Source organism: Silene latifolia, chromosome Y (assembly GCF_048544455.1).
Source record: "Silene latifolia isolate original U9 population chromosome Y, ASM4854445v1, whole genome shotgun sequence".
In the NCBI taxonomy this organism is placed as follows: Eukaryota; Viridiplantae; Streptophyta; class Magnoliopsida; order Caryophyllales; family Caryophyllaceae; genus Silene; species Silene latifolia.
The window spans coordinates 453,145,200-453,171,676 of record NC_133538.1 but is presented as its reverse complement, the minus strand read 5'-3'; the positions used below and the strand labels follow the sequence as shown (position 1 = coordinate 453,171,676).

Here is a 26,477-nt window from a genome sequence, read left to right as displayed (position 1 = left end):
GATCGAGTCTGCTTGGGCTTGATCAAGGACTAATCCTGTTTCAGCTCTTTTCTTCGTGTTGTCTTATTAACTTCTCTTCCTTTATTCTTTTAGATTTTCGTGCCATGCTCTGTGTATTCCTTCATGCCCACTCCGCGGTGCTCATTTTATTCCTTTGCTCCATAAATTTATCATTCCTGTATTAAACACCGAATAGCGGAAGTATCGGCATTTAAGTATAAAAGGCATGTAATTAATATAAACTAGCACGAAAACTGTTTCAAAAGTAAATAAGGAGAGGCATAAATATGTATATAATTATGACTCATCAAACTCCCCCAAACCATATCTTTGCTTGTCCTCAAGCATAGCATCACACAGTACAAAAGGTAATCATACAGATGGCGAATAAACAACTCAGAGCTAATGTTGATGCACATACAAACCCCAAACTATCCACATCTGTAACAAAGCAATGACCAAGGTCTACCAATAAAATAAATTCAAAGGCACGAGTAATAGAAAACATAGCTGAAGTCTCAAGTCACCGTACTATAGATAAATGCCCAAATACCTTTTGATCTTGCAAGACAATTTAGTCGGATTCTCGCGAATTCACTCATGCACTCATAAGTATGGGTGATTTATATGTGAAGATAGAAAGAAGTAGAAGCACTCACTCAACTTATGAAACATGCATGCAATCTAATGTGATAGAAATTTCTCCAACTAATACGCATTCACAATATAGATAAAAGTACATGTATCAAGGACAATAAGGTGGCAAATGGGTTAAAAGGATAGAAATGATTTGTGCCAATGGCACGTTATGGATATGTGGAGCTAAGACGGTAGTCGCAGTGCTAAACCAAAGTCGAAACCAAATCTATGATGACAGATACAAATAAACCCAACTTTGAGAAATAATCTTGACTATACAACACATGAGAGCTTATAAAGTACTCTCCAAATATGCATTAGACTCTAGTAACCAACCTTCTGTTCCCTTAACAAATGACAATGAAGCATATATTTTTCTTTTCTTTTTCTTTATCCTTTTTTCGTTCACTTTTTCGAAATCTTTTTTTTTCCTCTTTTTTTTTCCCTTTCTTTTCTTTTGCTTCATATTTTTTTCTTCTTTTTCCAACATAAGAGATACAACACAATTGCTAAATAATTCTACTACACCCATAATTGACAATAATAGTCCCAAACCAACCATAGTAGCAAAATAGACATAATAAGCAAGCAACTGCGACTGTGTCGATAAGGTAGGCAAATTCTAGGATTGTAGCTATTAAAATAGGATATGAAACAGCTACAAGGGTTCAAACGGGCTAACAAAACAAGGTAATGTATGACTTATTTAAACGGTAAGAACAACCTCTCCTCATGTACTTAATCATATGAACGCGCAAAAAGTTAAGAAACTAATGTCACACTTATGCAGTTTGATATTACACATTCCACAAGGAAAACCACACTCTTTAGCCTAATTGACAAATGAGACCAGTTTATTAATATTCCTGGCCTAGGAAGCTCTATAGACCTCAGAAATTTAAGTAGTTTACCAACATAATTTTGTCAAATCTAATTAGCGTAAGGCATGTCAAATACAGTCAAGACTCGAGTTATGAGCTTTGTTTTCATAAATAACGGGTCAAAACAATGTACATGGACAACTAAACTGGGATTCAAATGCAAAAACAATGCAGTTTAACGTCATTGGTATTTAATTCACCAAGACTTGACCTAAAATAAAGGAAAAACATGGTTTTTGGATTTTTTTTTATTTTTATGGCTTTTTGATTTAAATGCACACAACATAAATAAATCACACAACATAATTAAAGATACCTCCCCCAAACCTAAATGTCACAGTATCCTCATTGTGACGCCTACAGCATAGCAATCACATAAAAATTTCCAGCAAACTAAATGACACATCTAACAAAAGGATTGCAAAAGAAATAGAGATAATACAATAAAAGTAGATACAAAGTAAGAGAATACCGAATAAGAGCATAGGAGTTCCCCCAAAACAGCTGCAAAACTTGGGGAGAAAGACCAACCGAACAATCCCATACAAGCCAACTAAGAATTAAACCCAAAAAGCAAGGGTACTCGATCGAGCCCAGCTTCACTCGATCGAGTACATATCCAACGGACCGTTTCCTGCATTTAAAAACATATGTCATACAAGGCATAATCAATACAACTTAAAGCACGTAATAGTAAATCAAAAAGTAGCGCATGTGCTACACACAGACATAAGTAGCACCATTAAATAGTCCAAGCAAAGAAAATAAACAATGAATAAAGTTCCAGCGCATCAAACTCAAAGTTTAATATAAAATATCAGCAAGTTTGCTCAGTGCTCTTCAAGTCATCATCTTTGGGGAGGAGATGGGGCACTTCATCTGTCATAGGAGCTTCCTCAAAAATGTTGAGGGGCTCCTCACTAAAAATCACTGCCTCCAAGGCCTCCAGCTCAGCTTCTATGTCAACATCATTATCAACGCTGTAAACCGGCTAAGGATGAGGCTCATCTCCATAAATCTATTTCTCTATCTCATCCACTTCCTTGCTCCATGGTCCTGACGCAGCAGCAGGGTGTCAGACTGATTCCTGTCAAAACACAAAGTAAAGAAATCATGAATAGGTGAATCAATAACATTAAGCATATAACATGGAGCTACTGAATGAGGATGCTTCAAAGTGTTATCAAGAACAAATTTAATAGTATCATCCTCAACCCTTAGTGTCAGACTACCATCCCTAACATCTATGAGTGCTCCCGCAGTATAAAGGAACGGTCTACCAAGAATGATAGGTACTTGTGAGTCTTCAGTAATATCTATAACAATGAAGTCAACTGGAATAAAATACTTCCCTACTCTAACTGGCAATCCTCTAAGACACCTAATGGCCTCTTTAAAGATCTGTTAGCCATTTGTAAGGTCATACTAGTAACACGGAGTTGACCCATATTTAACTTTTTGCATATAGAATACGGCATGATACTAACACTAGCCACTAAATCGCAAAGGGCTTCATCTATAGCTATACTACCAATATGACAAGGAATAGAAAAACTCCCTGGATCCTTTAGCTTTGGTGGTGATTTAACTTGCAATGCGGCCACGCACTCTTGAGTGAATGCCATCGTCTCAACTTCATCAAAAGACCGCTTCTTTGATAATATCTCTTTCAAAAGTTTAGCATACGCCGACACTTGAGTGACCAATTCAGTAAATGGTACACTTACTTTAGGATTCTTCAATACCTCCATGAACCTCCCGAGTTGTTGTTCAAGCTTAGACTTTTGCAATCTTTGTGGAAAAGGTTATCGAATTTTAATTGGCTCGGCTTCTTTTGCTTTGGTAGTCGTTTTAGAAGCACCGTCGTCAGTTATAGCGTGTACTCGATCAAGTCCAGTGGTTACTCGATTGAGGATCCTATTTTATTTCAATGCTGTAGCTGAAACATGAGAAAAATCATGCTCTGGGGTGTACTCCATTGAGCCTGCTTGTACTTCATCGAGTACACACGGATTTCATCGTTTTTTCGCCTTTTTTCTTATTCCGTGTTTGATCCTTGCTTAATTCTTTCTCGTCATCACTCAACACAAGATTACCCAATCCCTTAGGATACATGTAAGGGACCTCATCTTCATCAATGGGCACATCCGGACCTTGATAAGAAGTACCGCTCCTCAGTATGAAATAACATTAACTTGTTCATGTGCTTGTTTACCATGAGGAGGAAGATTGATGAGCTATTTTAAAGGATTTTGAGCCGCCATTTGAGCAACTTGAGTGTCTAGCATGTTGTTATGAGCGATAAGTTCAGAAATTTGAGCCGTTTGCTTTTGTTGAATCATCAAAGTCTGCTGCAATAAAGCTTTCATCTGGACCATGTCATTACTTGGAGCTTGAGGAGGAGGATGCATCTATTGAAAACCTCCTTGATTTTGCCAAACAAAGTTCCCTTGTAGGTGATTACCACGATTTTGGGGAATAATATAAGCATTCTATTACGGAGCTTGAGCAAAAGCATTCTGACTCCTTTCAGGAAAGAAGTTAGAATAAGGAGTACCTTGTTTGAAAGACTGAAAAACATGTACGTGTTCAATTGTACTCATACACTTGGCCGCAGTATGGCCATCAATTCCACATCTCTCACAAGACACTTCTTGTTGAACCATATGAACCGTTTCTTGCTTATTACCTAAAGACTGGGTAGTCTTTAATTCAGCTATTTGACCCGTTAAGGCCTCCAGCTGTGCCGCAACAATAGTATCTAAGCCACCTCCTCTCTTACTACTTCTAGGGTTACCATACTCACCAGTGTGAGTAGCTATCAGATCAATCAATTTCCATGCATTATCATCATTTGTATTGTCCTGGAATCTTCCATTAGCTGAAGAATCTAGTAGAGCCCTATGATCATCATACAACCCGTTGTAAAACTGGTTGCAAAGGAACCACTTCTTAAAGCCATAGTGAAGGACAGAACGAAACAATCTTTTAAACCCATGGTAAGGTCTCCAGTAGGTCCTTGCTTAAAACTCGTAATCTAGGTCCTTAGATTATTTGTCTTCTGTGGAGGGAAATATCTCTTGTAGAATGCAAGAGCTAGAGAATTCCAGTTAGTGATTGCATTGGTCTATATATCTAAGTCATGTAGCCATTCTACTGCATCATCTCTCAGAGAGAAAGGGAACAGAGTCTGTTTGACTTGATCTTGAGTCACCCCAGCAGTCAAAGGAATAGAACAACAATAAGTGACAAATTTCTCCATGTGCTTGGCACGGTCCTCACCAGCTTTTCCTCCAAATAAATTTCGCTCAACCAGGCTTATGTAAGATGGTTTGATATCAAAGGTCCCTTTATCAGTGGTAGGGAGCTTAAAGCCTTTAGGAATAAAATCAATGGTGGGTTCAGAATGACTTGCCAAGGTCGGCATCTTTAATGTTGTAGAAATAACGGGTGCAGAAACTAATGTGTCCTCGTCAAAGGACGAATTTTCTGCGAAAGTAAACCGCTCGTAGTCAAGTGTACTCAAGTCTTCCACTTGACTTATCTCTCTTTGAAATTTTCGTCTATAGCGAAAAGTCTTCTCTGGCTCGAGATCAAAAGGTATAATCCCCGACATGTCAGACCTGGGCATACACGAAAACAGCAAGAAAAATATCAAACTATCTCAAGGAACTGATGCTTCCTAAGACAAAAATAAACAAAAATAAATAGAGAAATTATTGCCTCCCCGGCAACGGCGCCAAATTTGATATGGCTAAAGTCATATCACCTATATCAAAATAAATCCTATTCTCAACTAACTAGTAGCTAGCAGTAAGAAAGGGTCGAATCCACAGGGAAGCGAGTTAATTATTCTATTTGGTAATATTTAACTCCGTCTTAAGGTAACAATTTCTTGAAGGTTGGTTGTTTGGTTTGCTAAAACTAATTGCGAGGTAAATAAAGACAAATTCAATAATATTAAAGAGTCTAGGGATCCGGTTCACTAGGTAGTCATCCAAGGGTGAGATTTAATTCACTGATTGAGCAATTTATAATGTTGAAAGTCATACGATCAGTCGATTTTAATATGTCTTTTTAGATATAAACTTAAAATGCGATCGCTATTATTAAGTCACTCTAATTCAATTATTGTGGCCTATGCTAGTCTTAACCCGGACGGTGAAAATCCTAGTTTGCAAGACTAATTAACCAATTTTGATCAGTAATTGATTAATTGGATGTAAGACAATAATTGGACAATTAAGAGCAATTTAACAATCAATTTATTAAATTAGCTACGCATACTAACGGTAATAACAAAAATAATAATTGTAGAAGACATAATTAAAAGCATAAAAGATGAACAATAAATGAATGATTAATAATAGAAAAAGATTAACAATAATACCGTAGTAGAGGAATGCTTAGATCCGAAAGTAATAACAATAAACTAAACTAAGAGTTTTTAGAGAGAGTTTATTGTAAAGTAGCGTAACTAGGTAAAAATAAGACGTAAAAATAACTTAGGGTACGAATTGGGAATTTATAGTAAAACATAACCGACTTAAGAAAATTGTGGAAAAACCCTGAAACTAAAGTGTACTCGATCGAGCCTGAGTGTACTCGATCGAGTACATTTATCAGCAGATCGATTCTGCTTGGGCTTGATCGAGGACTCATCTTGTTTCAGCTCTTTTCTTTGTGTTGTCTTCTTAACTTCTCTTCCTTTATTCTTCTAGATTCTCGTGCCATGCTCCATATATTCCTTCATGCCCACTCCGCGGTGCTCATTTCATTCCTTTGCTCCATAAATGTATCATTCGTGCATTAAACACCGAATAGCGGAAGTATCGACATTCTAGCTTAAAAGGCATGTAATTAATGTAAACTAGCACGAAAACTGTATCAAAGTAACTAAGAGGAGGTATAAATATGTATATAATTATGACTCATCAATGCGCATCCCGGAAACCTTCCTAGGAGGTCACCCATCCTAAAACTACTCCCAATCAAGCACGTTTAACTTTGGAGTTCTTTCGCATTGGTAACCAGAAAAGAAAGTGCAATTTGTTGATATGAGTAGTACTTCCAATCCCTTTAAGCACTAGTCATTTAAGCCTATCAATGAACCTTTTCAATTACCGTGGGATGTTACACCGGTGGTGTCGGGTTTAGGTGGTAGAAGGGGAGGTGATGGACACGGTTTTTAAATCGTGTATGTGGGGGATAAAAAGGGGTTGTTTTAAACGAGTTTGTTTGGGATTTGGGTTTAATTATTTAGTGGGTTTTCCTCAATAATTTACATGGGAAAATAATTTATGTAAATAAATTATAACAGGTTAATTTATAATAATGAATTGAATGATTAATAATTAAAATATAAATATTGTATTTAGGTGACGAATTTGAAGTGGAGTAATTTTGATTATTGTTCTTTGGACTACGTATTGGATAATTGCTGGTGAGGTAGGTTATCCACTCAACTCGAATGTGTATTAGTGAATTTATCAGTTGAATATTAATTGGAATTGGATGATGGTTGTTGGATGATTATCGTTATTATTTATCCATTGAATTATTATTATCCGTATTGCATATTTGTATTGTTATTGTATGAAGGCCCGGTCCAAGAATGGCGGGTAATATTTGAAGAACCGGACCACGAATGGAGCTATATAAAAGGGTGACTCGGGATTTGATATTGTTTATATGGGGATCTTGGGTTATTGATATGGGTGTATATATATATATATATATATATATATATATATGTGTGTGTGTGTGTGTGTGTGTGTGTGTGTGTGTGTGTGTGTGTGTGTGTGTGTGTGTGTGTGTGTGTGTGTATATATACATATACATATATTATATATATATATATATATATATATATATATATATATGTATATATATGTATATATACATATACATATACATATATATATATATATACATATACATATATATATATATATATGTACATATACATATATATATATGTACATATATATATATTTGATATTGTTTATATGGGTGTCTTGGGTTATTGATATGGGTGTCTCGGGATATATATATATATATATTGTAACACCCCGCACTTTCCTTATATTTTTAAATAAACTTTTAAGCGATTTTTATTAAATAATTATTATTTAAAGCTTATTTTCATAAAATATAGCCGTAGCCGTGTGACGGTGATAATAGTGTAGATTTTAATAATATTATTCTCCGACTCGAGTTATAGTAGACTTGGGACGAAAATTCTAGTGGATACCGACTCATTTTGAGTTATTGGGCTTAACTTGACTCATGGGCCTTTTTCCCCTCTTTTCTCTACACTAACCCTCAACTAAACCCTCACAACTTCATCTCCCTCATTCTAAATTTCTGAAATTTCCCCAACAACCTCATCACCATTGTTAAACCCTTGCTCTCAACCCTAAAATCACCATATCTCACTCAATTCTTCACCAATCTCGTTCCTTTTCGCGCCATTCTCTTCCTTTTCTCATTTCCCTTCTTTCTAAGGGAGAACTTGGACAACCCGGAGGAGGATAGCTACATCATTGACGAGTCTTTGGAAGATTGAAGTGCAAAAAGGTAACGGTGATGGGTTACTCGACTTTTATGTTAAAATTGTGTGGTTTTATGTAGTTATAATCCCATATGAATGTTAAAAGTTGTATCTTTCATGATTGGTGCTAATTTGGATGTTGAATATCATGCTTTGTTTGCAATTCTCACATGTTGGGTTGAAAATCTCATACTACCCCCCCTTGAATCCGAAAATCCCCCATTCACATGCTTAAAGATGTAGTTTTTCCGAGTTAGAATCATGCTAGGATACGTAAACAATTGAAAGGAAATGATGTTTGTTGGTTTCAAATGGTTTGGGAATGTCTTTGCATTGAATCCGTGTAGCTGTAGTCCCAGCCGGTGGACCGGCCGCCGGTCTGCTGACCGGCTGGGAGATTCCTGTAAGTTTTTGACACATTTTCATAAGCATGTAGTCCCAGTAGGGTGACGCGGCCGATCAACCGACCTACTGGGAGTTCCTGTAAGTTTTGGACAATTTTTAGTATGGTCAGTATTCCCAGTAGGGTGGACCGGCAGCTAGTGGTGACCGGGTGGGAGTACACTTTAGGCTTTTTTGTGTTTTTGGATATTGGTCGTATTTCAGTAGGGTGACCTAAGCAAAGGGTGTGACCTCGGGAGTACACTTGAAGCCCTTTTTGTGTTTTGGAAACTTGGTTGTATTCAGTAGGGTGACCGGCAATGCCTTAAAGTGACCTACTGGGAGTGCACTCAAGTTCTTTTTTGAGTGTTTTGAAAATTGGTCGTAGTCCCAGTAGGGTGACCGGCGGTCGGTCTCTTGGCCGTACCGGGAGTACACTGTAAGTTTTATCGAATTTCTGACTTTGGCATGTTGTCCCAGCCGGTGGCCCGGCGGCCGGTGCACCCCCCGGCTGGGAGTCCCCTGTTTGTTCTATTTCACTTACGACTTCTAATAATGATTGAGCTATGCATGCATCTTCTTTCCTATCGATAATTGGTTACTTTAAGACTCATTAATGTTATGATCATGCATAATGGTTATGGTTCTTATTCGGACCCGAATGTGACGTTTTACATTGTGAGACTACTCGACTTTCCCTATTTATTTGCCCTCGGACATTGGGTCACGGTTAGGTGCCATTGTTTCCGAGTTGGGCTATTCTTTTCCTTCCGCCTTTTTCGGACCGGGGGTCACGGTTAGGTGACAAGGTTCCGTTTGAGGTTACTCGAGTTTCGGGCACGGTTAGGTGTACCATATTTCGAGTCTTGGATACGATTTGGTATCGTTTGTCGAATCGGGTGTCGTCCATCCCGAGAGTCTGGCCAGGTTTAGACTAGGACCGTATTATGATCGTCGTCCTACCAAGAGGTTGGAGTCTAGAGGGTTGTCTTGTTTGAGTCTATACTTTGTAAATTGTCTTACATTTGAGTCGGGTTGACATGTGACAGTTTGATCTAATAATTCCTCTCTCTTTTATGCGTAACAACTCTTATTGCATTTTGTATACTAATCATGATCCTTCCGTCACCGTAAGTATTTTACTCTCTTGCTTGTTTATTTAATTGAATTCTTAATTACTTGTATTTTGACATATTGTGTTTGGGAGAACCCCGAGTTACTCCCCACCGACCGTGGCTTTCATATTTATTATGAATGACAGGTTGGTGATGAAGCTTAAGTGGGCAAGACCGTGTGAGCTAGCGAGTTCTTACCTTGGACCTTATTAGTTATCACATAATAGACTCACCTACTCTTGAACTTATGTTAATTCGTGGGATATCTTTTCCCCAATAAATAGACTTGTATTGTAAACTTAAACTTAACTATCTAGACTTGTTTATCGTATTGGTGATACCTCGCGTTGGACTTCATTAGAAGTCTTAAAGGTTTTAAAAATCTCGTGTTTCCGCCACGATTTACTAGTCACTTTTAGTTACCTCAACGAGGGGTGTCACAGTTGGTATCAGAGCATATATTGCTCCCGACGCACACACGTGTACCCCAACTTAAAATTCTCACTTGACCTTAAATAATGAATGAGAGATGGGTAGAATTAAGGACCTAAGTTGGTAGCCTTTTTGTGTATGTTTTGTGATAGGTTCTAACTTGTTTGCTCTTGTGCAAAAAGATGGTGCGAGCGACCAATGTGGAAAATGCTATCATGCAAGCCCTCACTCAAGTACTTGCTAATCAACAAAATGCTCAACCCGCTCCCCTTGCACCCGAAGCTAACCGTCAAGGAAGTTATGCTTGGATTGCAAGTCAACTAGCAAGGAACAAGGCTAAGACCTATGGTGGTGAAGTGGATCCCGTTGCTCTCTCGGAGTGGTTTCGTGATATGGAGAAGAACTTCTCTCTCTTTGATGCCCGAGAGGAGGACAAGGTGAGATTAGCATCTCACTTTCTTGTGAAGGAAGCCGATAGGTGGTGGACTTTGACCGGTCCTACCGCTACTCAAGACCCCAACTTTGATTGGAACCGCTTCAAGTCACTTGTGGAGACTCGCTTCTACCCTAAGGAGCTCAAGCAACAAAGATTGAAGGAATTCATGGAGTTCAAGCAAGGGAAGCTATCAATTCAAGCCTACACCGACAAGTTTAATGAACTTGCTCATTATGCCTCCAAGTTCGTGAAAGATGAAGAGGATCGTGTCTACTTCTACAAGAACAAGTTGAACCCTAAGGTGGAAAGTATGGTGAGAAGAAGCTCAACTACCTTCGTGGAAGTTTATGATGATGCTATTTGGGCCGAAAGCTCTTTGAAGGCCATTGAAGAAGATTCCAAAGTCCACTCCTCTTCTCATTCTTACCGTCCTAACTTTCATGGCAAGAGACCATTTGTGCCTTCTACTTCCAACTATGCCAACAAGAGAAGGTTTGTGCCAAGGATGCAAGACCATGGAGGACAAGGACCAAGAGTTCAAGAACCTAGAGGACAAGTTCCCACACCAACTAATGAACTTGAGAAGGACCGTAAGTGCTACCATTGTAGACAAGCTCTACACCCCGGAGTTGGATGCTATGGCAAGCCCTTGACTTGCTTTCATTGTAAGAAGCCCGGACATCGTGTTGCCGATTGCCCCGAGAAGAAGAATGCCCCTACTCCAAATGCTAGGCCAAGAGGAACCATCTTTGTCATGAGTCGAGCCGAAGCCGCCGCTCATCCCGATATCATTACGGGTATGTTCTCAATTTTTGATCAACCTTGCCTCATTTTATTTGATACCGGCGCATCTTTATCTTTTATATCTTCCAAATTCTCCGAAAAGCTAGCCATTGAGCCTATTCCTAGTGAGGAAACTTCTATATCCTTACCTTCCGGAGAAATGTTCTCTTGTTCCCTCACTTTCTCCGACATTCCTATCTCTATTTCGGGAACCTTGTTCCCCGCTAACCTACTTCGTTTTCCCCTTGAGGAATTCGATGTAATTTTGGGTATGGATTGGTTGTCAAAGTATGATGCAAGATTCGAGTGTAGAGACCAAAAGATTCGCCTCAAGAGTCCGTTAGGCACTCGTGTGTCCTATAGAGGAGTCCGTTCCCAAGAAGGTGTGAAGTTGATTTCCGCTTTGAAGTTGATGAGTATGAGGAGGAAAGGTTACCAAATCTTTCTTTGTGTGGTGACTTCTACCTCCCCTTCCTTACCAAAGATCGAAGAAGTGCCCGTGGTTTGTGAGTTCCCCGATGTCTTTCCCGAAGAATTGCCCGGAATCCCTCCCGAGCGTGATGTTGAGTTTTCTATCGACCTTGTACCCGGAACCGGACCGATTGCTAAAGCCCCGTACCGTATGGCGCCAACCGAGTTGAAGGAGTTGAGAAAGCAACTTGATGAGATGATTGAGAAAGGATTCATTAGACCTAGTGCCTCGCCTTGGGGTGCTCCCGTTCTCTTTGTGAAGAAGAAAGATGGATCCATGAGACTTTGCATTGACTATCGTGAGCTTAACCGTGTTACCATCAAGAACAAGTATCCTCTACCAAGAATTGAAGATTTGTTTGATCAACTCAAAGGTGCTTCTACTTTCTCCAAGATTGATTTGAGATCCGGTTATCACCAAATCCCTGTTCGTGAGTCCGATATCCCTAAGACCGCCTTTAGCACGAGATATGGACATTTCGAGTTTAAGGTGATGCCCTTTGGTTTAACCAATGCCCCTTCTATCTTCATGGACCAAATGAACCGGACTTTCTGTGAGTTCTTAGACAAGTGTGTTGTGGTCTTCATCGACGATATCCTCATCTTTTCCAAGTCCGAAGAAGAGCATGCCGATCATCTCCGTATCATTTTGGGAATCCTCCGTCGTCAAAAGTGGTTTGCCAAATTCTCCAAGTGCGAATTTTGGTTGTCTAAGGTGTCTTTTCTAGGCCATGTGATATCTAAGGATGGTGTCATGGTAGACCCTTCGAAGATTGAAGCCGTGATTGAGTGGAAGAGTCCAACCGATGTTGGTGAGATCCGTAGTTTCTTGGGTTTGGCGGGTTACTACCGTCGCTTTGTGAAAGATTTTTCCAAGCTCGCTAGACCGATGACTCAACTTTTGAAGAAAGAGACCAAGTTTGTATGGACCGAAGCTTGTGAAGATGCATTCCAAGAGTTGAAGAAGAGGTTGACTACCGCCCCCGTATTGACCTTGCCCGAGGATGGAGTTGATTTTGATGTGTTTTGTGATGCTTCTAAGATGGGTTTGGGTTGTGTTCTTATGCAAAATAGAAGAGTTGTTGCCTATGCTTCGCGACAATTGAGAGTTCATGAGGTGAACTATCCCACTCATGATTTGGAGTTAGCCGCCATTGTTCATGCTTTGAAGATGTGGAGACACTACCTCATTGGAGTCCATTGCCGTATCTACTCCGACCATAAGAGTTTGAGGTACATCTTCACCCAAAAGGATTTGAATATGAGACAACGACGATGGTTGGAATTGGTGAATGATTACGACATGGAGTTGTTGTATCATGAAGGAAAGGCAAATGTGGTTGCCGATGCCCTTAGTAGGAAGTCTACTCATTCCTTGAGTGTTATTCGTGTGCTCCCCGACGACCTTTGTGCCGAGTTTCGTAAGTTAGGTTTGCAACTTGTAGAGAGTGGTTTTGATTATCTTGGTGCTATGGTTGCCGAGCCCGTTCTTCACCGTGAGATTCTAGATAGCCTTGTGGACGATGCTACCTTTAAAAGTTTTCAAGCCAAGCTTCTTGAAGGGAAAGCAAAGGATTGTGAGATTGATGCTAGAGGTTACCTTCGTTACCGAGGACGCATGTTTGTGCCCGATGCCGTTGACTTGAGGAAGAGAGTTCTAGATGAAGCTCATCTATCCCCTTATTCGATTCACCCCGGAGGAGACAAGATGTATAAAGATTTGAAGCTTCAGTTTTGGTGGCCTAACATGAAGAATGACATTGTGTCATATGTTGGAAGATGTCTTACTTGTCAACAAGTGAAGATTGAGCATAAGAGACCCGGTGGTTTGCTGCAACCATTGGATGTTCCTTTATGGAAGTGGGAGTCCATTTCCATGGATTTTGTGATGGCTTTGCCTAAGACCGTTGGTGGAAAGGATGCCGTATGGGTTGTTGTGGATAGGTTGACCAAGTGTGCTAGGTTCATTCCTATCAAAGAGACTTGGAGTTTAGACCGTCTTGCTAGTGCTTATGTTGAAGAGATCGTTCGTTACCATGGTGTTCCTAAGGAGATCGTTTCGGATCGTGACCCGAGGTTTTGTTCAAGATTTTGGAAAGCTTTGCAAGATGCTATGGGTAGTAAGTTGTTGATGAGTACCGCTTTTCATGCCGCTACCGATGGACAATCCGAGAGGACAATTCAAACTCTAGAAGACTTGTTGCGTGCTTGTGCCCTTGATTTTCATTCTAGTTGGGAGAAGAGCTTACCTTTGGTGGAATTTTCTTACAACAATAGTTATCATGCTTCTATCAAGATGGCCCCTTTTGAAGCCCTTTATGGAAGGAAATGCCGTAGTCCAATTTGTTGGGACCAAGCAAGTGATGTTCGTGATCTAGGACCCGACAAGTTAGCCGAGACGATTGATCAAGTGAAGCTCATCCGTGAAAGAATGAAAGCCGCCCAAGATCGCCAGAAATCCTATGCCGATGTTCGCCGTCGACCCTTGGAATTTGAAGTTGGAGATAAAGTGTTCTTGAAAGTGTCCCCGATGAAAGGAGTAAAGAGATTTGGAGTCAAAGGGAAGTTGAGTCCAAAGTACATTGGGCCTTATGAAGTGATCAAGAGGATTGGTGCCGTGGCTTATAAGTTGGATTTGCCCCGAGTTTGGGTAAAGTTCATGATGTCTTTCATGTTTCTCAACTTAGGAAATACATTAGCGACCCTAGTCATGTGTTGCAAAATGAGATTCCCGAGCTTGAGCCTAGTCTTTCTTTCGAGGAGAGACCGATTCGTATCTTGGATAAGAAGGAGAAGAAGCTAAGGAGCAAAGTGGTGCCCTTGGTGAAGGTTTTGTGGAAGTGTGGTGATGTAGAAGAAGAGACTTGGGAGCCTAAGCTTCCATGCGTGTCAAGTACCCTAGTTTGTTTTCTTAAGGTAATACCTTTTTCGTTTCAAGTTTCGAGGGCGAAACTTTTTAAAAGGTGGGATGATTGTAACACCCCGCACTTTCCTTATATTTTTAAATAAACTTTTAAGCGATTTTTATTAAATAATTATTATTTAAAGCTTATTTTCATAAAATATAGCCGTAGCCGTGTGACGGTGATAATAGTGTAGATTTTAATAATATTATTCTCCGACTCGAGTTATAGTAGACTTGGGACGAAAATTCTAGTGGATACCGACTCATTTTGAGTTATTGGGCTTAACTTGACTCATGGGCCTTTTTCCCCTCTTTTCTCTACACTAACCCTCAACTAAACCCTCACAACTTCATCTCCCTCATTCTAAATTTCTGAAATTTCCCCAACAACCTCATCACCATTGTTAAACCCTTGCTCTCAACCCTAAAATCACCATATCTCACTCAATTCTTCACCAATCTCGTTCCTTTTCGCGCCATTCTCTTCCTTTTCTCATTTCCCTTCTTTCTAAGGGAGAACTTGGACAACCCGGAGGAGGATAGCTACATCATTGACGAGTCTTTGGAAGATTGAAGTGCAAAAAGGTAACGGTGATGGGTTACTCGACTTTTATGTTAAAATTGTGTGGTTTTATGTAGTTATAATCCCATATGAATGTTAAAAGTTGTATCTTTCATGATTGGTGCTAATTTGGATGTTGAATATCATGCTTTGTTTGCAATTCTCACATGTTGGGTTGAAAATCTCATACTACCCCCCCTTGAATCCGAAAATCCCCCATTCACATGCTTAAAGATGTAGTTTTTCCGAGTTAGAATCATGCTAGGATACGTAAACAATTGAAAGGAAATGATGTTTGTTGGTTTCAAATGGTTTGGGAATGTCTTTGCATTGAATCCGTGTAGTCAGTAGTCCCAGTGAGGTGGGGCCACGGCCCGCCGACCTGGGAGATTCCTGTAAGTTTTTGACACATTTTCATAAGCATGTAGTCCCAGCCGGGTGACCGGCGGCCGGTCAACTGACCGGCTGGGAGTTCCCTGTAAGTTTTGGACAATTTTTAGTATGGCTGTATTCCCAGCCGGGTGACCGGCAGCCGGGTGACCGGCTGGGAGTACACTTTAGGCTTTTTTTGTGTTTTTGGATATTGGCTGTATTCCCAGCCGGGTGACCGGCAGCCGGGTGACCGGCTGGGAGTACACTGAAGCCCTTTTTGTGTTTTGGAAACTTGGTGTATTCCCAGTAGGACGGCAGCTCGGGTGACCTAGTGGGAGTGCATCGAAGTTCTTTTTTGAGTGTTTTGAAAATTGGTTGTAGTCCCAGCCGTGTGTGACTTGCGGTCGGTCTCATGGCGAAATTACCGGGAGTACACCGTAAGTTTTATCAATTTCGACTTTGGCATGTTGTCCCGACCCGGTGGCCGTGGCACGGTGCACCATTTACCGGGAGTCCCCTGTTTGTTCTATTTCACTTACGACTTCTAATAATGATTGAGCTATGCATGCATCTTCTTTCCTATCGATAATTGGTTACTTTAAGACTCATTAATGTTATGATCATGCATAATGGTTATGGTTCTTATTCGGACCCGAATGTGACGTTTTACATTGTGAGACTACTCGACTTTCCCTATTTATTTGCCCTCGGACATTGGGTCACGGTTAGGTGCCATTGTTTCCGAGTTGGGCTATTCTTTTCCTTCCGCCTTTTTCGGACCAGGGGTCACGGTTAGGTGACAAGGTTCCGTTTGAGGTTACTCGAGTTTCGGGCACGGTTAGGTGTACCATATTTCGAGTCTTGGATACGATTTGGTATCGTTTGTCGAATCGGGTGTCGTCCATCCCGAGAGTCGGGCCAGGTTTAGACTAGGACCGTATTATGATCGTCGTCCTACCAAGAGGTTGGAGTCTAGAGGGTTGTCTTGTTTGAGTCTATACTTTGTAAATTGTCTTACATTTGAGTCGGGTTGACATGTGACAGTTTGATCTAATAATTCCTCTCTCTTTTATGCGTAACAACTCTTATTGCATTTTGTATACTAATCATGATCCTTCCGTCACCGTAAGTATTTTACTCTCTTGCTTGTTTATTTAATTGAATTCTTAATTACTTGTATTTTGACATATTGTGGCTGGGAGAACCCCGAGTTACTCCCACCGACCGTGGCTTTCATATTTATTATGAATGACGGGTTGGTGATGAAGCTTAAGTGGGCAAGACCGTGTGAGCTAGCGAGTTCTTACCTTGGACCTTATTAGTTATCACATAATAGACTCACCTACTCTTGAACTTATGTTAATTCGTGGGATATCTTTTCCCCAATAAATAGACTTGTATTGTAAACTTAAACTTAACTATCTAGACTTGTTTATCGTATTGGTGATACCTCGCGTTGGACTTCATTAGAAGTCTTAAAGGTTTTAAAAATCTCGTGTTTCCGCCACGATTTACTAGTCACTTTTAGTTACCTCAACGAGGGGTGTCACATATATATATATATATATATATATATATATATATATATTGATAGGTGTCTCAGAGAATGCGTGGATGTTGGAGTTGCGAAAGGGATTGAGCATTTGCATATTTAATTTGTCTTATTGTGGTATTGTTCTTGTTGTTTACATATTCCTACTCAATCGTTGGGTTGACCGTGTATTCGTTAAGCACCTGTGATCAACTAATAATTGGGGAGAAGATTGATTTCAGGTAACCGAGCTGGCTTAGAAGGGAGCTGAAGGGCAAGAGGCTATGACATTTACATAGCTGTCTAGATCACCTAGAATGGACAAACACTATTTATTAATCGTTTTATTTATTTTCCGTTGCAGTTGTATTTTGTTCAATTACAGTTATTTTTTTGGGACAATGTAATGATGCCATTTAACATTATTTATTTAAAATACTGCGTTTTGTCTTACTTTATTATACACTACCTCGGTCAATTTGAGATGGTAACAGCTTCATTTACCTAGCAACGCCTAGTAATGCTCTTGGATAAATGGGGGTGTTACAGTCGGATAGATTTTCGATGCTGTTAAACGACATAGCCTTAAAAGGTAAGTCAAAATTGGCTATATCCTGAGTTTGGAGTCAAAACCAAAGGAAAAAAGAATTGTGCTAATGAGCAAAGCAAGGCAATGGTAAGGAAGTATTGTGATATTATGGCGTTTATGAATTTCAGATATGTCTGAAAAGCCTACGCCAACAAGTTTGTGACTCCATAAGAATCTCCAAACCATACGAACAAAACCAAGGAAAAATATAACGTAGAAACGTAAGTATAAATACATCCCAGTGATTAAAAAGGCAACTTAAGTACCAGGTCGAGCTCAATTACCAAGGAGAACACAACAATATAGAAAGCCAAAACCGTCATGAACCATCTGTCAATTATCTATACCTCCCTCTGCCTCACTACTCATCTTGCTCATCTCCCTACGCTATATCGGTGGTGAGGTATTTTCCCTGTAATTTGTGTAAAGGTCAATCATTGTTCATTCCTAGTTGCGAAAATGTTAACATCAAGATGCAAATAGGGGAAATAAGAACACAGGTAACTTAAACATTACTTTATGTTAATATCCTTGTAGTTAGGAAATAAGGGAACAATAGTTTTACATATTAAGTATTAGATAACACAAGCAAAGTTGTTTTGTTGAATTGATTGCAATAGCTAAGAACAAGAGTTGTATGAGATTTTTTGGTTTAAAGCCAAAAACATATAGGTTATGTGATGCTTGACCACCTTTGGCGTGAGATTGGTAATTGTGTGCAACCCCGAATATTCCACTTATTTCACTTGCACTTGATGAAATTGTTGTACTCTGTTTTGGCTGTGGCTGTCAGTGACTCATTTTAACAACTATTTTCGATGGAGCTCTTAACTCCCTTGTCTATGAATATTTCTTTTATGCTCCGCTTGTTCATGTCAACACTCTTATTTCACTCTCCATTTGACAACATCATCTTAGTCACTACCATACTTTTCAAATTAATTCACTTATGTGATCTCATTACATGAGTTGTAATTATCAGAGATAAGCTTTCTCTATTTATTCTCTTGCAATTTCCTCTCCTTAGAACCTCTTTTTTTTTTGAAGTTTGGAGCACATATCCATTATATTAAAACAATAATTTCAAGTTTGATATATTTTTGCCAACCATATTATCAAATGTACATTAATTTTCGTCATTTTCTTAGTAAGGTTAGTTATACAAATCATGAACTTATATCCTACTTCCAACACATGTCATAATTAACATTATGTTCTCACTTTAAAAAACATGTTCTAGCATTAAGTCGCCTCTTTCGAAGTTTGTTTTCTCTAGGCACATTTAAAAGATCCGCTAAATTTTGTTTCTGACAAATATAATTGGATACAACGTGATTTGCAATTATATAACTAAAATTTCCAATAAAATTGACACTAATTGTACTTTCAATATTCCAATACCCATTATAGTGGCCACAAATTGTCAACTAAAAGCGTTAAGTAGAATTATAATGATCTAACGTTAACCTATACCTCATCCCTACAAAATCAAACTCTAAACGGATATGAAGAACACGATTTTTGTCAAATGGAAATACATCGTTGAACTCTGTGGGTGGGTTCATGGTTTTAAATCTCGGTATCGGCCGTTGTCGCGGTATTGGTATAATCGGTCCTTAATCGGTCGTCACGGACGGATTGCGGAGAATCTCGGTGATTTCTCGGGCGATATCTTGTATCGGTAGAGTGAAAATCCGATACAACTCTGCCGAGATTTTGAACCCTGGGTGGGTTAGTGGAATTTATAAAAAAATAAACTTGCTAAGTTGTTGTTTCGCAAGACGCATCTATTTCACCTTAAGCCAACATTTTTTTCTCTTTTCTAAAAAAAAAAAGTGATATCAAGTCAGTGACATTGAATCCATATGAATGCCTCCAAGCATATATGTGTATAAAAAACTTATGGCTTGATCATGCGAGCAAAGTTTAAATACACGGCCTCATGAAAAGACATCAATCATTAATAAGCACTTCATACAATAAATCTCTTTCGAGAGTGAAACAACTACTTCTGTTGCTACTGGGTATCTGTAGTGAATGACGGACCGAAGGTATACAGTATTATCTCATGTTAATGAGAATGATAGTTAGATGGTTTCAAATAACCAAAGCAGAAAATCAGTGTTTCAATGAACGTCTATGATCAAATAAAAATTCCTACCGCAATCATTTATTCACATTAATGTTGGCTCTATAATACTAATAATCACCTGATTTCACTTTAGTTCCTCTTACTTTAATATCTCCATGATCAACTTCTTATTCTTTTTCTTTGAGGGACTTATCTCCCCCTGTATCTCGCATTCCCTTCTCTGTCGTCATCGTCAGTAGCGCTGCTGCCTCAAGCCTCACCCTCCATCATCATCATCGATGGAACCTCTGTTGTCGCCATTGCCTGCGAGCCAAAAGAGAAACAAAAAAAAACGTTAAGTGAGCATAAGTAATTTACCCAAAATATCGTAAATATAAGAGCAAGTTAAAATTAGGGGGGGCTTGGAGGTTCTCATCTTCCCCTGTGACTCGTACCTCCTTCTCTGCCCCTATCATCAGTAGCGCTGTCGTTGCCAGTCTCGCCCTCCATCATCATCATCATCATCATCGTCAGAAACCGTATCGTTGTCAATGCCTGCAAGAAAAAAAAAGTAGGTCAAGTGAGAGCATAAGTAACTTACCCAAAAATCCTAAATAAAGAGCAAAATAAATATGCTCCTCATAGTCAACAGAACTCCTCAAACACTAATAACAATTTGTTGAGATATGTGGCCTTTTCAAAACAGTTTGAAGTAAACATAATCAACAATGAGCAGGGAGTGTATTCTTAATGTAGAATGTGGTTTGTTCCCTTATAAATTTTCGATGTGAACGACTCAAAATTGCTCAATAACAAGATTAGAGAAGCAAAAAACATTATAAGCAAGAGAGATGATTTAGAGAGACAAGTAGCCTGAGTTCTTTGAAATGGCGAAGACTAAATCCAAAACAACTCAACCTAATTCATCGACCACAAATCAAGATAAATCATCAAATTCAAACACAACAAATCAATAAACTAATAATAATAATATACAATCAAGTAATAATAAAAAACAAACTACAAATAATAATTCTAATAATAGTAATAATAAATCTGATCGTGCTACAGAAATAGCTAAAATTCGTGCGGAAGTTGCCTCTATACTGCGTCGTGCTGGAATTGAATATGTGGAGGAAGAGGTGATTGCTGTGGATGCTGATACAACGGATACTGAGACTAATGAAGTGATTCAATCGTCTGCTGGAAATCAGATTGATGAGGAGAAACTGGAGCCAATTGCTGAAGAAGTTGAATTGGAAGCTCAGACAGGTAATCTTCTCAAAATTACTGCAGATGATGTTCAAGCGGAAATTGATTACTAGTCTCTAGCAGTCTATGGTTATGTAATGGGTGCGAATCCGCCTTGGGCTGCAATGAAGGGATATTTGAGGCGTGAATGGCGTGATTTTGAAATCACTAAGATTGCGTTTCTACCTAATGGTCTTTTTGTGGTAAGGTTTGCTAAGTTGGAACATCGTGACTTAGTTCTGAAGAAGGGGATGTTCTTATTTGATGGGAAACCGGTCATAATTAGGCCATGGGAAGCTAATACCAAAATCACCAAGGTATCTGTTAAGACTGTTCCCATATGGATTAAAATGGTTGGACTGGACCTTAAATTTTGGGGGGCTAAATGTCTTGAAAAATTGGCGTCTATAGTTGGGAAATTTATTCGTATAGATGATCTGACTATTGAGAAAACACTTCTGGGCTTTGCAAGAGTTATGGTGGAGGTAACTATATATCAGCAATTCCCTGATAAAATAAAATTTGAGGATGAACTGGGTCAGGAGATCACTGTGTTACTTGAATATGACTGGTTACCAATCACCTGTACGAAATGTAAAGGGATAGGGCATACTGAAAAAAAATGCAGGAAAGGGACTGGTTGGATACGCAGACCTACACAACCAGTGAGAGTGCAGCAACCAAAACAGGTTTGGAAGAGGAGAGAAGTTGGGGAAACAACACTAAATCCTGCAGAGTATCCACAGCTTGTGAGACCAGTGAGCACACAAACTGTGGTTATTACTCAAGGGGTTGTATCTACTGAAAATGACCAAGGCAACAAGAATGGACTTAGAGCTAATAGGCCAGGTAGTACTACAGGAATGAGCACACCAACTGTTACTCCACTACCTACTACCTTGGGGACAATATACACACCTGCTAGAATTCTAACTCGTGTGACAAGGCATGAATCCAGGCTACCAGGAAGGACTAAAGGAGCGTTTGTGGCTAATTTTAGTTCTGACCTTGCTGCTTCTGGTGAAATGGTTTATAAAGGAGGGGGAGGGGAGGCCCTGGCCTCTCATGGGTAGTATTGGAACATGGAATATTAGGGGCCTAAATAGTATTACTAAACAACAAGATATTAAATGGCGTCTACATCAAGCTAATGTGGACCTATTTGGGCTCCTTGAGACCAGGGTGAAACCTGGATCTCTAAATAAAGTTGTTGACAATCTGTGTACAGGATGGTCTTATATCACTAATCATGTACATCATGAGGGTGGTAGAATTTGGGTTATGTGGAAGGCTCAGATATATAAGGTTAACATAATAGACATGGAAGCTCAGTTCGTTCATCTTAAGGTTAAGGATTTGGTAACTGATATTGAATTTTATATCACTTATGTTTATGGCTTTAACAAAATAAAGGAAAGGATACCTTTATGGGATGGTTTGGTCAGGAATACTGTTGTGGAACCCTGGATTGTTCTTGGTGACTTCAATAATGTCATGTACCTTGATGAAAAGATTGGTTTGCCTGTCAAAGATGCTGAATTATTCCTTTTCAGAACACTGTTGATTTGTGTGACCTACATGATATCAAATGCACTGGGTCTTTTTTCACTTGGAATAATAAACAGCCGAGTGAAACTAGAGTATTTAGTAGGATAGATAGGGTACTTGTGAATGAGGCTTGGAGTGCTAAATGGCCTGAATACTATGCCTATTATGCTCCTGAAGGGGAGTATGATCACTGTCCCTGCTTTATTATTGATGGAGAGTCTCAGATTTCAAGGAAAAAACCTTTCAAATTTTACAACATGTGGATGGGTGTGCCTGATTTTATGGCAACTCTTAAGAATGGTTGGAATAGGAGGATTTATGGAACCCCAATGTATATTGTTGTGAGGAAACTAAAGATGTTGAAACCTGATCTTAAAAGGTTAAACAAGGAGTTATTTTCAGATATTGAGAAGAATGCTGAGATTGCTTTGAACCTTCTTCTGGATATTCAGAAACAATTGCAACTTGATCCTACCAATAGAGTTTCGATAGATACTGAATATTCAACAAGAGCTAGCTACCAAATGATGGCTAAGGCTAAGGATGAATTCCTTAGCCAAAAAGCTAAAGTTGCCTGGGCAAAGGAGGGAGATTCTAATTCACCAATGTTTCACAGAATCATTAACCAAAGACAAATGAACAATAAGGTCCTTCAAATTGAAGACTCTACAGGGCATGTGTGTAAAGAACCTAAGAGTATTATTCAAGCTTTTGTAGAGTACTATGAGGAGTTACTTGGTACCCAGACTACCACTGTTGGTTTTGCTCAGAGGATTGTGGCTAATGTGGCTCGAGTGCAAGCAGAGGATTGGGAGGAAATCCTCAAGATACCTACTATGGAGGAAATTAAGAACATAGTTTTTTCTATTCCTGATGACAAAAGCCCAGGACCAGACGACTACTCTAGTTGCTTCTTCAAAACTGGTTGGGATACTATTAAGGATGATGTGTGTAATGCTATTCAGGATTTTTTTCAAAGTGAGCAGCTGTTGAAAGAGGTAAACAGCACTAATCTTGTGCTGATTCCCAAAGTGAAAAGTCCCTGCTCTGTTAAAGAATTCAGGCCATTAGCGTGCTGCAATACCATGTATAAGATCATAGCAAAACTCTTGTGTGCAAGATTGGCTCCTGTTCTACCTAAAATTATCAGTCCTAATCAGGCAGCATTTATTCAGGGCAGGAGTATCATGGGTAACATACTGATAAGTCGGGATCTAGTGAGACTATATAATAGGAAGAGTGTCTCTCCTCGGTGTATGCTCAAAGTGGATCTCAGGAAAGCATATGACTCCATTGAATGGGAGTTTATTCAGCAGATGCTTAGGAGTTTAAATTTCCCACCCAAGTTCATAAGATTGATTATGCAATGTGTGACCACTACCACCTTCTCTATTGTTCTGAATGGGCATACTTATGGTTTTTTCAAGGGCCAAAAGGGGATCAGGCAAGGAGATCCCCTGTCTCCTCTTTTGTTCACCATATGCATGGAATATTTGAGCAGAATGCTTAAGGAAGTGTGCATTGGCCCTAGGTTCTCTTATCATTCTCTTTGCAGAAGTCTCAAACTGACCCACCTAATGTTTGCAGATGACTTATTGTTATTCTGTAAAGGTAATATTGCTTCCATCTTTACTATCATAGAAGTATTCTCTAGCTTTACAAAGGCTTCTGGTCTACAAATTAGTCGTGAGAAATCTGATATCATCTTCAATGGCATCTCTGCTGACCTGGAGAATGATATCCTTTTGCATACTGGATTTAAGAAAGGGCTCCCTCCCTTTTAAATATTTGGGGGTCAATATCTCTCACAAAAGACTTTCAAAAGTTGATTGTAATATTCTTGTGGAAAAGATGGTGACTAGAATTAGGGGTTGGAATAAACGCAAAATTTCTTATCCTGGAAGATTAACCCTAGTGAAATCAGTACTCTCTACCATTCACAATTATTGGGCTCAGATCTTCATTTTACCTGCTGGTGTGATGGACAAATCCAAGCACTTTGCAGGAATTTCTTATGGGAAGGCACTGATGAATACTCTAAAGCTCCCTTGGTGTCCTGGAAAACTATTTGCAGAAGCAAGGAAGCAGGAGGCTTGGGTGTGATTGATAGCAAAGTCTGGAATATAACTGCAGTGGGCAAACTGGTTTGGTGGTTAGTCAGTAAAAAAGATCACCTCTGGATCTTATGGATAGATAAGATCTATATGAAAGGGAAACATTGGAGGGATTACAGGCCTAGTACCTCTAGCTCATGGGCCTGGAGAAAGGTTTGTGAAGTTAAAACGAGATTTAGAGATGCATATATTGCAGATAAATGGTTGGGTAAAAATGGCGACTACACTATTAAGGAAGGTTATAACTGGTTAATTCAAGAGCAGTATAACAGGGTTACCTGGTTTCATGTGGTCTGGAACAGATTCAACACTACTAGTCACTGCTTCAATTCGTGGCTTATCCAGCAGAAACGACTGCTCAATCTGGACAGATTAATTAAGATGGGGATTGCAACTCAAGGACTGTGTTTCCTGTGTGCTGTGCAGCAGGAGGACCATGCTCATTTGTTTATTAATTGTACCTACAGCAGGCGCTGCTATAATCAGGTGACTGAATGGTTAGAAGTTAACGTGTCTGGGATACCTAGTCCTATGGGAATGCTGAAACTTAGGACTTACTCTGGATTCATCAGGAAGATTTTAAGTGTTGTGCTAGTAGATACCCAATATCAGATATGGTATGCAATGAATATCAGTAGACTTAATCATTATGTTATTCACCCCGTGGAGCTTGTTAGAATGGTAAGACAGGCTTGTAGGATGAAATTTATGCATTGTATAAAAGAAGGGATTAAACAGGAGGATCTCAATTGGTGTAGGCAACGAGGACTGATTTGAGTAGAATAGAAAATCATGCCTTATTTTAATTATGTACTTCTATATGGCTAGGTTCTATTGGTGATACCCATTTGGGTGGTGCTTAATAATACTTACATTTTCACCAAAAAAAAGATTAGAGAAGCTCACATGATGGAGTACTTTCTTCTTTCTTCTGTAACATGGACAACGGTCCAAGAATACTCCTATTGTTTCTCTTTTTACTCAAGGCCGCACACGTTATCTCATCCCCTAAGGCAACAGTCTGGAGTAGTTCAGAAAGAAAAGAGGGGAAACCTTGCTCAAGATACTTGTACCCATCCGAGTGCATCATCGTTGAGACAAACGTATTGCGCATCAGTAAAGAATATAAAAAATATCAAAAGAGGCAATGTCACATGGTATTTTGTGTGGTTTATTTTGAGCTGAATATTGTTAATTGTATGTCTTGTATAAATACGAAGTATAAGACAATGTCAAGAAATAACTCCCTTTCTCGCACCCTAGAATCACCATATAATTACGGATAAAGAAGTTATATATACGAAGCTTAAGATGTAAAAATTAATCACCAACACATGTGATTATAGGAAATGGCTGCAATGTTCAAAAGAAGGAAAAGGAGCAAAAGTCTCGGAATAGAAAAGGCAACGAGGATGAAAAGCAAAGTCAAATAGGCTTTACCGGTGGTCAAGACATTCTCAACACAGCAACATCAAGTCAACCATAGCTAAACTAAAAGTTGATGAAAGCATCCAAAAAAGTTTTCGAAAAGTCTCGATTTGTCAAAACATGCCTATTAATTAAGGATGTACTCCATTTATCACAATCATCTATTTACCTTTATTTATAATACCTCTCCAAAAAAAGTTACAAAAAGGTAAACAAATGATTGAGACGAAAGGAGTAAAATTTATTTCAACCCAAAGATTAATGACACCAACTATTTCCTGCCATAGTGCAACTGAAGTCAAGTTGCAGGCAAATATAGCATGGTTCTATTCTACAAAGCTAGGTTACATGGTTCGGGTTCGATTTGGTTCGGATTCGAGTTCGTAGCTCGTAATTAGCTATTCATAGTGAACTG

The 26,477-nt window shown here is 39.2% G+C and overlaps 1 long non-coding RNA gene across 1 annotated transcript; it reads right to left on the bottom strand.

Moving 5' to 3' along the window:
- Positions 1–19,575: 19,575 nt before the first annotated feature.
- LOC141627033 (uncharacterized) lies at positions 19,576–21,202 on the bottom strand. Its single transcript, XR_012536596.1, has 3 exons — positions 20,821–21,202; positions 20,177–20,276; positions 19,576–20,045 (listed from the first exon to the last, which is right to left on the bottom strand). It is a non-coding gene; the product is annotated as an uncharacterized LOC141627033 (long non-coding RNA).
- Positions 21,203–26,477: the final 5,275 nt, after the last annotated feature.